Genomic DNA, 14,504 nt, shown 5'->3' with positions numbered 1-14,504 from the left:
GCTCTCTCGCTCTCTCGCTCTCTCTAACACACAAACACATATGTACGCACATATATGTGCACACATGCTCACGAGCACACACATTCATACTCAAGCATGTGCACACATACATGCACATACATACCCTTCCAACCTCTCTTTTTTAATTTCCTCTTTTATTTCTTTGCCAGATTTTTAGACTCAGAATATGGAATAGAAAATCAGATTTTTTAAATTTTTCTCTGCCTTCTTCTACCCCATACATATATGAGGTTCTTGTGTATCCCAGGCTACCTAGTCTCAAACTCTTCATGGAGCCAAGGGTGACTTTGAACCTCTGATCTTCCCACCTCCACTCCAGAAAGCTTTCGTTACAGGCATTGCACACGATGCCTGATTTTATGCAATGCTGGAGATCAAACATAAGGCCTGTCTGCACCAGGCAAGCACCATAACAACTGGCTCCATCTTCCAGCATTTGTTTATGTATTTAGAGACTGGGTCTCACTATGTAGCCCAGGCTGGCCTTGAATTTGAGATCTACCTGCCTCAGTGTCCTAAACATGAAATTTCATACTTACTTTTATTCTTTTATTTTCCTGTGATGTTGAGGATCAAATCCAGGGCCTTGCACATGCCAACAAGGTCCTTACCACTGAATTACATGCCTAGCCCACCATCCACTCTTAATCCATTATTTAAAATGAATTGTTTAAAGAACAAAAACAATTATGGCCATGCTAGCCTGTACTTATTATGTATGTTCTTTTATAGAAAAGGTGTGTGCATCCCCATCTTACTCTTGAAGAAATACGCCACAATCCAGATCAAAGCCCAGAAATCTGAAGAGATGGTGTAGCCAAACTGACTTTCAGATGTGACTCCATGGTAACATTAGACCCCAGTCTTCTTGGGAGGTGAGAGACACCGGTCTCTGTCACCTAGGAGCTGCTGTCCTCCAGCTGCAGTGATGGCTGCATTGCTGTACCTGAAGGGATCAAGAAGCCAGCTGAGAGGAGAGAGAGAGAGAGAGAGAGAGAGAGAGAGAGAGAGAGAGAGAGGAGAGAGAGAGAGAGAGAGAGAGAGAGAGAAGAGAGAGAGAGAGAGAGAGAGAGAGAGAGAGAGAGAGAGAGTTTTTTCATAAATAGATACACTGTGAAGCTAATAAGCTTAAAGGACCTTATTAGGCAGCAACAGGCCAGTGCCCTAGTTACTGAGTAGTAGATTGAAGTTCAAGGCTAGCTCAGACAGCCATAGCTGAGATTAAGGTCTGGATGTGCCCACTCCAAGCCCAGAGTCAGCTCATATGATGTGCTAAATGCTTCGGGCCAGTACTCTATTTGGTGTTGATAACGTCTGTTGAAACAGACACAGGTGAGGCCTGGGTGATATAAAGGCAATTCTCAGACACACCTGTGCATGGGGGAAGCCTTGGCCACCCAGAGCCACAGCAGGCTGGGACAGACAAGACCATTGTTGCTGTCCCTTCAGCATCTTCCACAACCCCCCCACCCGACTTTTTCCATCCCCAACACCCAAATATCAGAGGCCTGTCTTCCCTCCCCAAGTGCTAAGTGCTTTCTTCCCCTGCTCTCTTTGTAGTTGGAGTTGGGCCTCTCTCTCTGGGCTGCCCAGGACCTGGTGGAGGAACCCAGGGTGTTTATTAAAGGGGAAACCAGGAAAAGGCAGCCCAGGGGAGTCAATGGCTCTACTTCCCCCTTGAGATCTCGGGGGCTCTTTGTCCCTTTGATCCTGGCCTCACTTTGATTTCCTCTACTCAGCTCCCCACCTTCAGTTTCTGAAGTTTATTTCACAGTCAGTGGTTAGAATAGACAGAAACGGTGTCTTTCCAAAAGGCATAACGTGGCAAGCCATTAGGAGCCTTTCTGTGTTCTCCGGGCGGAAGGTATAAATTCATATGACTATCACAGCATCACTTTTGATCCTGGCATGGGGACTCTTCAAAAGGAATGGCATCTTTTCTTCTCGCAGTGATTTGTGCCAGTGCTTCTGGGTAGGAAGGGCTCCTCTGGGGGAGTCTTTCATGAACTGATTTATGCAACTAACCAATAAGGTGGAAAACACCCGAGAAAGAAAGCCCTGGAAACGAAGATCTGAAAGGATATCAAGATACCTGAAGTCAGGTGTACTGGAGCACCCCTGTCATCAGCAAGACCCTGGCCAAAGCATCAGCAAGAAAGAATATTTGGTCCTCGAATCCATTGTCCGACTTTCAGACATAACTTTCTGGAACACGTCTACTGAGCCCTTGAGGGGCTGGATGGCTTTAACCACACCTGTGCAGCCCATGGGACTCACCTCCTTCTTGGAGATCTGTGGACCCCGACTCAATCCTCTCCTATTAGGAGCCCCAAATATACTCTCTCTTCATCTCCTCACTTTTACAAACAGCACCACAGACCAGCCTCTTTTTAACTTGTTTGCCTGGAGAATTAATTAAGCTCATTAACACTGAGATGTTGGTTGCTAGCTACCATTTCCCACTAAAAGAAAAAAAGTACTCCATGGAGAAACAGACCATTCTAAGATTGAAATAGCAAATATTTTGGCCTGGAAAATTTAGGTCCAGAAAAAAATGAGAAACAGTAGCAAGCTATGGAGGAGGAGACACTCTTAAGAAATAATCTGGGAACGGGCAGACGGCTCAGCGGGTAGAAAAGTTTGCTGCCAAGGACACTTCCTGTACACTGTCCTCTGACTTCTACAGATGGGATGAGCGCGTGTGGGCATGCGCGCGTGGGCACACACACACACACACACACACACACAATGTAATAACAACAAGAAATTTTGTTTTTAAAGAATTAACCGATTTGGCCTGGAATCACTTGCCTAGCATATATGAGACCCCGGCTTAAGTTCTCAGAGCCATAAGAAGCAGGAAGAACAGAGAAGGAGAAAGAGGGAGAGAGGAGGAGAGGAAAAAGGGGAGAAGGAGGCAGTGCTGGGCTGTGAGAATGGGAGAACACTTACCTACCATATGTGGGGACCTGGGTTCCATCCCCAAGTATTGCAACAACAAAAAGGCAGTGCATTTGAAATAAGTGGAGACAAGGAAAATAAAATGCGGGGTAGGGGATTGGGGGATGATTCCGTTCTCCAGGCTGGCTAGAAACAGGAGGAAGGCAGTGTCTCCAATGGCCTCGGTTAGGAGCAGAGTTTTGTTAAAATCACAGCACTAAAGCCTTCATTTACTGTGTCCCAGGGAGCACCATTCCCAAGAGCACTGGAATTGGCTGGTAGGGAGCACACTCTGCCTGTGGAGGGGGGAGGGAGACTCTAGGAGGTAGGGAAGACAGAGGCTGAGCCTGGAAGCAGAGTGGGTAGGTGGGTTGTGAGGAGCAATAGCAGATGGACAGACACCAGGGTGCAGATACGTGTGTGCCAGGCCTGTGCAGTAACAACGGTGAGTAGCCAGTGGGGCCCTGAACGGAGACTGGGGACCAGGGCTCTGCATCCCTGGGACGTGGAAGGAGTAAGTTGCTCACCTGCAGAAGGCACAGCGGGTTCTTCTTCCACTGCCCCAGGGATAGCTATCCCTCCAGGAAACCATCTTCCCCACCTGCGCTGTCCAGGATGAGTAACTGGGGACTCGGAGCTGACTTCTGGGCTGTCTCTAGCAATTTTGTGTATTGTTACATTTCCTCCACGAGAATTACCTCGAGAAGGCCTAGCAGAGGAGCTGCTCAGAACGCTGTGGTGTGTGTGTGTGTGTGTGTGTGTGTGTGTGGTGTCCCACAGTGTGCAAACCAAGCTCAGAGGACAATTCTCCAGAATCAGTTCTTGCCTTCCTTTCATCACGTGGACCCAAGGGATCAGACTCAGTTCGTCAGCCTTTGAGGCCTGCACATGTACCTGCTGAGTTATCTTGCTGGCCCTTTCTTGAGTTTTTGAGACAGGGGCCGGCAATGTTGCCCAGGCTATTGGTGACCATGACAAGTCATCCCCCTGTTTCAGAGTGTTGGGATGATAAGTATGTGTCACCACATCTGACTTTTGTTTTGTTTTTTGAAACACAATTCAATGTCCAGGACATCAGACATCCTGTTTATCTCTCATCTGTTTATTGCAGCACTAAGAATTGAACCCAGGACGTCATAGCTGCTAGATGGGTTCTCTACCACTGAACTGTATCTCTCGCCCCATGACAAATCACATTCCAGCAGCAACATATCATGTCCCCAGGGCACCTAGTATGCTACAAAAACTGTACTAAGACTCTCAATATTTATTTAATATGTTAACTGAAAGAAATTTCTGAGCCAAGCGTGGTGGTTCATGCATTTAATCCCAGCACACAGGAGGCAGAGGCAAGTGGATCTCTGAGTTCCTGTCCAGCCTGGTCTAAAAGGCAAGTTCCAGGACAGCCAGGGCTACACAGGGAAACTCTCTCTCGAAACACCCACTACCCCACCCCACCCTGCCATCACTGCTGCACACACACAAAAGCTGAGTGCACAACCCCTCATGAAGTCTTCAGGGGAGACGGGCCCGAGTGAGGGCGGGCACACTTGTAACTTTCCTTACACACTTTTGAAGCATTGGCAACAGCAATTGTCCCTGAAACTCTTGTGATCTTGGGTATAGTCTGGATCTGAAAGGACAGGGACATGCCAGTGAAAGGAACCCGGACCCACAGGTAATTGGGAAGACGCTGTACTACCAAAGCAAGGCCTGCTATGAGTTATCAGCCACAGAATCAGGTGGGTGAACAGTGTCAGCTCACTCCAGCAAGCCTTATCTGGGCTGTGGCCTTTGGGGCCTCCTGTCTTGATCCAAAGATACAACCTGGGAAACCTAGGATAAGAATTAGGTTTAAAAGAACACATGGTGCTGGTGGTGGTGGCGCACACCTTTAATCCCAGCACTCAGGAGGCAGAGGGAGGTGGATATCTGTGAGATCAAGGCCTGGTCTACAGAGTGAGTTCCAGGACAGACAGAGCTACACACAGTGAAACCCTGTTTGGAAAAACAAAATAAATAAAAAAAGAAGCCCATGGCTTGAGGACAGGTGTGAATTTGTTTCTTGGGGCTCTAGGAGGCCTGGGGGACAGAGTCAACCAGGGCTCAGGTAAGGAAGGCCTGATGGACCTCCTGGGAACATTCACCCCACTCGAAAGGTTTCTCCCAGCTATCAGGCTACAGCTCCATCCTCTCCTGTGTGGGGGTATCCTTTCCTAGTCTGGAGCCTGCTCCATCCCAATGATCCCCCACCATCTATCTATTCAGTCACCAGAGTTCTTGACCTTGCTTGGGGTTCAGTCCCACATGGCCGTGAAGGGGCGTGCACTCTCAGAAGAAACCCTTTTCCTGAGAACAGGTCATTGTCCCACCTGCAGCACATACCCTGGAGGAGCGGAGAAGCTTGCCTTTGGGACTTTCTATGCTGTCTGGCTTCCCTGACCTTCCCTGACCTTCACATGTTACAGCATCCAGCTTATGGTGTCCATCATCAGTCCTCTGTGTGTGAGGCTGCAGACTGACGAAACCTAGAGGAGGGATTCACATTTACTTTGGTTCTGTTTTCGCCTACCCTGACTGCCACCTGGCCAGATCCCTGGCAAGGAACCCGCCCAGACCACTCAAGTCTGTCACATCTCATATACATGTCTTTGCAAAGTAGGTGGATTGGTTTTTTCTCTTTTTTTTCTTTTTTCATGTGAGCTGGTTTTGGCTTCCATCTGTCCGTGAGCTCCTGGTGGGCAGACCTTAGAGGATCTCAGACAGCTTTGGTGGTGGATGTTGAGGCGGTGGTTATCTGAAGATCTGGGGCCTCAAACTCATGAGGGTGCAAAGGTAGAGACTGAAGGACCCACTCAGTCAGACTGAGTGCCAAAAGAACTCATCTGAAAATGAGACCCGGACTGGGTAATGGTGGCTCCTGCCTTTATTCCCAGTGCTCAGGAGGCAGAGGCTGGTGGATCTGCAAAGGAAGTTCCAGGTCCTAGAAGGCACAGAGGGCTTCTCTCAGCCCCTGCAGATGTCTCTCACCCAGCCAAGGGTTGGCAGCTCTGCAGCCTGCCTCAATGGACAGCCCCTCTTAAAATCTTAGGGAGAGTGTACCTGTTTCCCTGCCTTCCTCCCTGGGGGCTTCGGCAGCCGAAACTTCTCACTTACTTTAAAAGGCCCAGATGAAAGGCTGTGGTCGGATGAAAGGCTCTTGGGGGCCCTGGTTGGAGGAAGTGGCCAGCTGACGGGTAGTTGCTAAGCCACCTGGAGAGGTGCCGGCAGAGAATTAGCATGCCATCAGCCACACCTAGGGCGTGAGGGTGCTGAAGCCCGGAGGGGCCTTTATCAGGGATAAAATCTGCCATTTCCCTGGGAAGGGGGCCTGAGTCCAAGGCCTGGGGACCAGAAAGGTGGTCTTGACTGAGCCCCATATTCATTCATAAGACTTGGTTTCCAGACCAAGAGGAGACTGAGCACAGCTGTCCCCCAACTCAGAGTCATGCTGGAATGATGGGACACCTGGGAGGGGGTGTGTGTGCACGCGCACGCACAACATGATGGGCAAAGTTTTTACTACAGAACCACACACTCAGCCCTAGAAAACAGTGGTTATTTCTAACCATCTCTAAACTATACATTAAAAGGCAAAGCAAGACAGCCCTGAAAGCCATGTATGCAATCTTTCTACGAGTTCTGAGTCCAGATTCATTCATCCCCTTTGATGGATTATTAAACAAACAACCCTAGCGCTTGGCTAGGCAGGTGGCTCCGTGGGTCAAGTCCTTGCATTGCAATCATAACCCTGGCAACCTGAGCTATGAAAGCCACGTGCAAAGCCGGATAACAATAACCTCAGCACTCCCAGGTGAGAGACAGAGAGAGGAAAACGAACTCATGGGCCAGTTAGCCTGGAGTACCTTCCCAAGTGGCAGAAACAAGAGAGACCCTGCCTCAGACAAGACAGGAAGTGAGAGCTAACTCCTGAAAATGGTCCTCTGGCCTCCATATGCCTTCCTTGATACCGTTTAGTAGTCTGAGGTACGATAAGGCTGAGACAAGTGGATTAAAGGAGCTGGGGGTTCAAGAGTAGACTGGACACACAATGAAAACCTGTATTTAAGAAAAAGAGAGAGAGAGAGAGAGAGAGAGAGAAGTAGATGATCTCATCACACCGTTTTCCAGGAGTGTCTTGAACAGGAGGGGTTTAAAGCCTGAAGGCTGCCCCTTCTCCCTTTCCTATCAGCCTTCCTTAGCTCTGAATAAGGCACTGGACCAAACCTGGTCCAGATCTCATTGAAACCTCACCCTGGGGACCCAGGTGGCGAGAAGGGACCTGCCATGCCTGCAGACCCAGAGGTTCCCCCAGAAGAGAGATGAGCTTGAAGCCCATAGACATTGCTAGTGCTGGGATGGAGGATTCAGGTGACCAAACTCCTATTGGGTTTTCCTTGATACTCAGTCTCTCCTGTTGTTAGGATGATGCTTGTCCTCCTCCACAGTGTTCTTGGGTTTTGGGAAGGCCCTGAGTTCTTCCCTGTTGAATGTTGTCTAACGTGCAGTAGGAAGCAGCCCTCAGCTGTCCATGCAACACTGTTCTCCCCCTCTGTAGGGAGACACAGGCTGATCGTCCACTGATCCTTTCCATGGCTTTCCACCAACCACCCCTTCACATGGACCCAGTTATAATGCTGCTTAAGGGTCTTAGCATCCCCTCTCCTTCTCTCTCTCTCTCTCTCTCTCTCTCTCTCTCTCTCTCTCTCTCTCACACACACACACACACACACACACACACACACATACACACACACTTAGAAACAGGTGTTGACTTGGGACAACTCCTGACAGAGCCCATGGACTGAACCTGTTGAAAGGAGGAAGCAGAGGGGTGCGGAACGTGTTTCCCAAGAGGCTGTGTGACTGAGCAGCCATAGTCCACTCTTACCATGGGCCATTCCTCCCAACTTGATATGTGGGGAGGATCCCCTCACACTTCCAAGCTCTACTCCCTTTTTGGACTCTGGCTTCAGGGGTGAGGGAAAGCCGGAGCTACTCGCCTCAGAACTCTTCCTCCCTGCTGTCACACAGGAGCGTTAGGAACCAATCCGTGTCCTTTCCGAGAACCCCAAATGAGGGGAATGTTGAGGGAACAACCCTGTCTTCAGACAACCAGTCTAGGGACAGAACAAACACACGCTCCCTGCTGGTCAGCGGCCTGGCAGTGGCCAGCGTATCCTCCTCCCCACCTTCTCTCAGCCCTCCTAAACAAGACTTAGTCCCCATTAAAGAAAACTTTGTTTTTCATTATTATTGTGCACATGACGTATGTGGAGGGGGCACACCATGCGAGGCTGTCAAAGGACAGCTCTGTGGAGATGTCTCTCTCCTTCTACTTCAACTTGGGCTCCAGGGATCAAACTCCCGACCTCTGGCTGGGAAGTAAGTACCTTGTCCCACTGAGCCATCGCATTACCCCAGCAGTCATTGTTCCAAAGTATACAACACCGTGGCATTTGGTCCATTCACACTGCACAGCCGTTAGGTCTATCGAGAATCAAAATAGTACTGTTAGCCCTAGCGCGGGCCTCCACTAGCCAGTGACTCCCATTCCTCCCAGGAACCATCAATAAGTACTTCCTGGCTCTACAGATTTGCTTATTCTAACTACCATACCTAAAACAGTGGGGATCACTATTTTTCAAATGAAGATATTGACACCCTGGGGATGGGGCTAGACAGTTTACCTCAAACTTGATTATCTAAGCTGTTTAGTATGCAAGGCTGAACTTGAACTCAGGTCTGCCTTATACTACACCACAGTCTAATTTCACTATCATGATACTCCAATGCCCTTACTCGTGTGTGTGTGTGTGTGTGTGAGAGAGAGAGAGAGAGAGACTGTAAGCCACATGTGTACAGGTACCACTGAAGACCAGAAGAGGATTTCAGATCCTCTAAAGCTGGAGTTACAGGCAGTTATGAACCATCTACTGAAAGCACTAGGAACTAAATCCAGGTACTCTGAAAAGCAACAAACACTCTTGACTGCTAAGCTCTCTCCAGCCCCCTTTCCAAGGTATCTATTATTTATTTTTCACCTAGATTTTAGAGCATTTTCTCAGGCTCATCTGTGCACTTGCACTTCCTTGTAAAATTCCCCTTCACAGAATACTGTAAAGTCGCTTTAGCAAAAAACCTCCAACCCTTGATGTCTGAACATCTTGGATATTTGTTTTGGTGTGGATCTGAAATGACCTCTAGGGCCTGTGTGTTGACAGCCTGGGCCCCCAGTACAGCAATGTCTAGAGGAGAGTCTCCTGGGAAGTGGCTGAATCACAAGGTTCTGACCGCATCAATGGATGAATCCATTGACTGGTTCATAATTTTTGTTTTTGTTTTTTGAGACAGGGTTCTGTAGAGAGCTGCGTAGTGCCACGCCTTAAAGATGGCGCTGGTTTCTGCCTTCCTCCTCCCCAATGGTGAGTGCTCTCGGTCGTAGACAACTCCATACATGGCTAAGGCTAAGGATCTGGCTTGCTTCCGCGTTTCTGGACCTATCTGCATTTCCCACGTGGCATGCTGGGGTTGGCTACCCAGAGGCTATTTAAGCTGTGGGCTGGCTTTCCCCAGGGTCAGAAGATTGTTCAACGTTCCTGATTAAACCACAGAAAGAAGAGTCAAGTGTTGCATCTTCCTTGCTGGTCGAGACGGGCAAGACAGGGTTCCTCTGTAGTTTTGGAGCCTGTCCTGGAACTAGCTCTTGTAGACCAGGCTGGCCTCGAATTCACAGAGATCCACCTATCTCTGCCTCCCAGTGCTAGAAATTACAGGTGTGCACCAACACCACCCAGCTCGATTGGTTCATAATTTGACAGGTGGTTAGGAGGCAATGGAAACGTAGGAGATAGAACCGAGTTGAAGAGGGGAGAACTAGAGGGGCATGCCCGTAGGACTATAGTTTGTTCTTTCTCCTCCTCCTCCTTCCTTTGTTTTCCTCTCCCCACACTCCACAGTGGCCATGAGGGAAGTAGCCTTGCTCCATCTTACTCTTACACCATGAGGTCCTACTTCACCACAGGCTAGAGAGATGGCTCAGTGGTTAGGAGCCCTAGGTGTTCCTCTAGAGGGTCACAGTTCAACTCCCAGCACTTACATGGTGGCTCACAACTGACTGCAACCCCAGTTCAGTCCAGGTATGGACACCAGGCATGCACATGGTGCACATATATGTGCCTGTGGGCAAAATGCCCATATACAGAAAGTAAAATTTAAAAAAAAAAAAGAAAAGAAAAGGAACACGGGAACCAGTGATTATGAACTGTAACTCTGACCCAAAAGAAACTTCATTTTTTTTTCCTTTGAGACATTTGTGCCTTAGAACTCACATGTAGACCATGCTGGCCCCAAACTCAGAGATCTGTAGTGAGTCTTTCTCCGTCCCACCACCAGCTCCCAAATAATGACACCAGGACTATTATTATGAAAGTTTAGTCTTTACCATAGACTTGTTTCTACTAACTCTTATAATTTAAATTAAATTGTATTTTTTTGATCTATTCTGTGCTACCTCTTTTCCATCCTATACCTCCCATTTTCTCTCCATATCTCACTGGCAACTCTGACTTTCTTCCCAGAGTCCTCTCTGTTTTGGAAATCCCTCCTAACCTCTTCCTTCCTAGCTATTGGCCATTCAGTTCTTTATTAAACCAACCAGAAGGTGTCTTGGCAAAGACTCATCTTCACAGTGTAAACAAATATTCCACAACATTTTCCCCTTTTTGTCTAAATAAAAAGGAAAGGGTTTAACTCTAATACAGTAAAATTATATATAATAAGAACAGTTATCAGGTAAGAATTACATTTACAACATCCAGTCCATTTGTATTTGGCAATTTAGAAGAAAATACTCTATTATCTATCCTATCTTGATGAATCCAAAGTTTTATACCTACACCATTTTCTATCATAACTTGTATTGTCATCCTAAAACTATCTTTTTAAACCTCAAAACAGTTTCTTTTGATAAATTTTTATGTCTTTCAACCTTATACACTTTATACCTCTTTTGTGAGTTTCTTTTCTGAATCTGGTAATAAGGAAAATTGTAACTATAACTATCTTGTCTTCACTTTCATCAGAGACCCGAGAAGGATATAACAATACCTAAGTAAGCAGGAAGTGCAGAGCAAACAACTCGCATAACCATAGGAACAGAGACATCTGGTTGCCTGAGCAGCCACCCAAGTTTCCTCAACTATGCTGGGGCATCCATCTTTGGCCTACAGGCCTATGTTATTTAACAGACTTTTCTATGAAGCAGGAATTTTGAAGGACTATACCTCCTTGTATTGGCAAAGTTCAGCAGTCTTTTTTCTTTGTGTCCTGCTTGTCCAATTTATACAATATACTATTAGCAATTGAGGCAAAGGCAGTTTCTTGCCCAAATGGCTAGCTTTGCCACAATGAAAACAAACTCCATATGGCAGTTCTTTGATGCCCATCATTCTTTTATGTATTAGATTGCTGCTTCCAGGAGCAGATATGTCTCACTGTCATGAAAAGTCTTAAGTTATTAAACATCTTAAATGCTATATTCTGTAGGTCTTTGAAGCATTTGAATATCACCTATCTATCCAAAATATATCTATGTTTAACTTGGAAAACATACATAACATAGCTACAAGTTTGATTATTATATATGACTAATTACTAACCTGTATTTCTTGCTTTTTTAAGATTTATACCTGCAGGTCTCATTATGGATGACTGTGAGCCACCATGTGGTTGCTGGGAGTTGAACTCAGGACCTCTGGAGGAACAGCCAGTGCTCTTAACCCCTGAGCCATCTCTCCAGCCCCTAACCTGTATTTCTTTTCTTTTTTTAAAGATTTATTTGTTTATTAGGTATATAGTGGTCTGCCTGCATGCATGCCTGCAGGCCAGAAGAAGGCACCAGTTCTTATTACAGGTGGTTGTGAGCCACCATGTGGTTGCTGGGAATTGAACTCAGAACCTTTGGAAGAGCAGGCAGTGCTCTTAACCGCTGAGTCATCTCTCCAACCCTAATCTGTATTTCTTAATTATACATTTTTAGTGAGCTACATAGGTACAATACCTTAAACAAGAGTAGAAACATATATACAGTATAACAAAAATAACCTTAAATTTATACCAATATACATAAATACATTAAACAAGTGTAGGAATATAAGGGAGGTGGGGAAGAGGTGGAAATTTTTAATAAATAAATTTAAAAAAAGAGTAGGGGGCTGGAGAGATGGCTCAGAGGTTAAGAGCATTGCCTGCTCTTCCAAAGGTCCTGAGTTCAATTCCCAGCAACCACATGGTGGCTCACAACCATCTGTAATGGGGTCTGGTGCCCTCTTCTGGCCTGCAGGCATACACACAGACAGAATATTGTATACATAATAAATAAATAAATATAAAAAAATAAAAAAGAGTAGGTATATATATATATATATGAGAGTATGTTGTACAAAATAACCTTAAATTTGTATTAATATACAAAAATCCATATCAATGTAAAATATTTGGAACTAATAGTTACTTTAGTCTAAAAATTGATTCAATAACCTACCCTTTTATCCTATCATTCCCATACCCCTCCTTTCTCTTTTCAGCAAGAGATCCTGAATCCAACCTTCCTTGCTTAGTTTTTTCCCTTACCATGACCAGTAACAATTTGCAACCAACCCCCTTAAACGAAGATAAACATTTATAAGCCACTGAATGACCAAAAACCACTCACCCCACCTCTTGAGAATGTGGGCATTGTATTATTAAAATTACTTCCTACTGTTTTGGGCAACAGCATCTTTTGGGGACCCTGAGAAAACTGAGATAATGGTAAATTCCTGGGAAAACTAGTTGTAACATTGGTTGTCCAGTCTCTGTATAATGGGAAAGTGTAGAGCTTATCTGAAGTCTTAGCTGAACAGTCTGTGAGGCTGGACTATCTCAGCAGCTTTGAAGTTGTTCTGGATGCAGAATTTTGAGAAAACTGCAACAGAGGCATTCTAAGAGGCTGAATCACCTTGGTTACTTGTCTTTATTGGTGTCTGTTCCTTTTGTTCTGAATACACAAACTTTTAAAGTTAACATACATATCTGCATTACCACAAGTACAGAGTGCACAGTGTGCAGAAGTCAACTAAAAATGATTTTTGTTCTATGTTTGAACAGGTTAAAGGCATCTGTCAACTTGAAAAGTCCATTTTGATGGCATAATCAACTGTCATAAGGACTCTGTAGCCAACAAGAGTTATCATGTCTCATCCAGTCTCAGAGCCGTCGCTATAGTAGAGGGATCAGCATAGACATCATCTGTCTGTAGTCTTTCTTGGTTTCTTTTTTCGTGTCTGTAGCCAAGACTTTCAGGAGGTGTCCCCCAATCAAATCTCATCTTTATTAATTTTGAGAAAAACTCTAACTTTCTGTTTCTTGTGGAAACAAAGGCATAAGCTCTCCCCCAATGAAACATATTTTTTTTACTTCCATTCTGAAGTTAAGACATTCATATATATATATATATATATATATATATATATATATATATATTGGTTTAATTTAAAGTTTCCATTGTCCAATGTCTCAGCAGCTATTGGTTTTTGTTCATGATCATTTAAAAGGTTAAAAGTCAACAAAGCACCATGAAGGATCCAGATGCCCTGTACTTTACATCCCTATGCAGTTTATTCTTTTTATGTTGTTTTAATTTTTCTTTAAAGACTTTATTATTTCTAAACTGTTTATTTTTTCTATGACTGCCTATGCCCATTTTTTACATTCCATCTGGATTGCTTTACTGTGTGTCTGCCCCCTTCTCTTACCAGGTGAGCCAAGCCTTAAACCCACAGTTCTGCACATGGCACTTACTTGTTTAAGCCCTCAGGCAGCAGCTGTGAGCTCCATCTCTGTATGTCATGGCCTGACAGATAGACTGTGGAACTAGGAAGCCATGTTTGGTTCTATGTTTTATGTTTGGAACTTTTTTTAAGCTTTCTTGAATGCTATGTGGAGATATATGCCCTCACATTGGATGTTATATGTAATAAGTCCTTGTGTGTTCCACCAGCCAACTCCTGAATAATGACACAGAGACTTATATTAATCATGAGAGCTTGGCTGATAGCTTAGGCTTGTTCATAACTAGCTCTTTATCTTAAATTAACCCATAGTTTTCGATCTACAGTCTACCATGTGGCTTTTTAACCTTTCTTTCATTCTGTACTTCTGACTTATTCTGCATCTCCTGGCATTTCCTGTGCACCGAGATTTGCACCAAAGTCCCACCTCAACCTTCTGCGTAGCTGTTGACCCTTCTGCTCTTTATTAAACCAATCAGGCTGGGTGGTGGTGGGGCAGGCCTTTAATCCCAGCACTCTTGAGTTTGAGGTCAACCTGGTCTACAAGAGCTAGTTCCAGGACAGGCTCCAAAGCTAAAGAGAAACCCAGTCAGAAGGCGCGTTGGCGAAGACACATCTTCACAGTGTAAACAAAGAGATCCACCTGCCTCTGCCTCCTGAGTACTGGTACTA

The sequence above is a fragment of the Myodes glareolus genome, chromosome 5 (assembly GCF_982192425.1).
Source record: "Myodes glareolus chromosome 5, mMyoGla1.1, whole genome shotgun sequence".
NCBI lineage: Eukaryota > Metazoa > Chordata > Mammalia > Rodentia > Cricetidae > Myodes > Myodes glareolus.
This window is presented reverse-complemented; position numbering follows the sequence as displayed.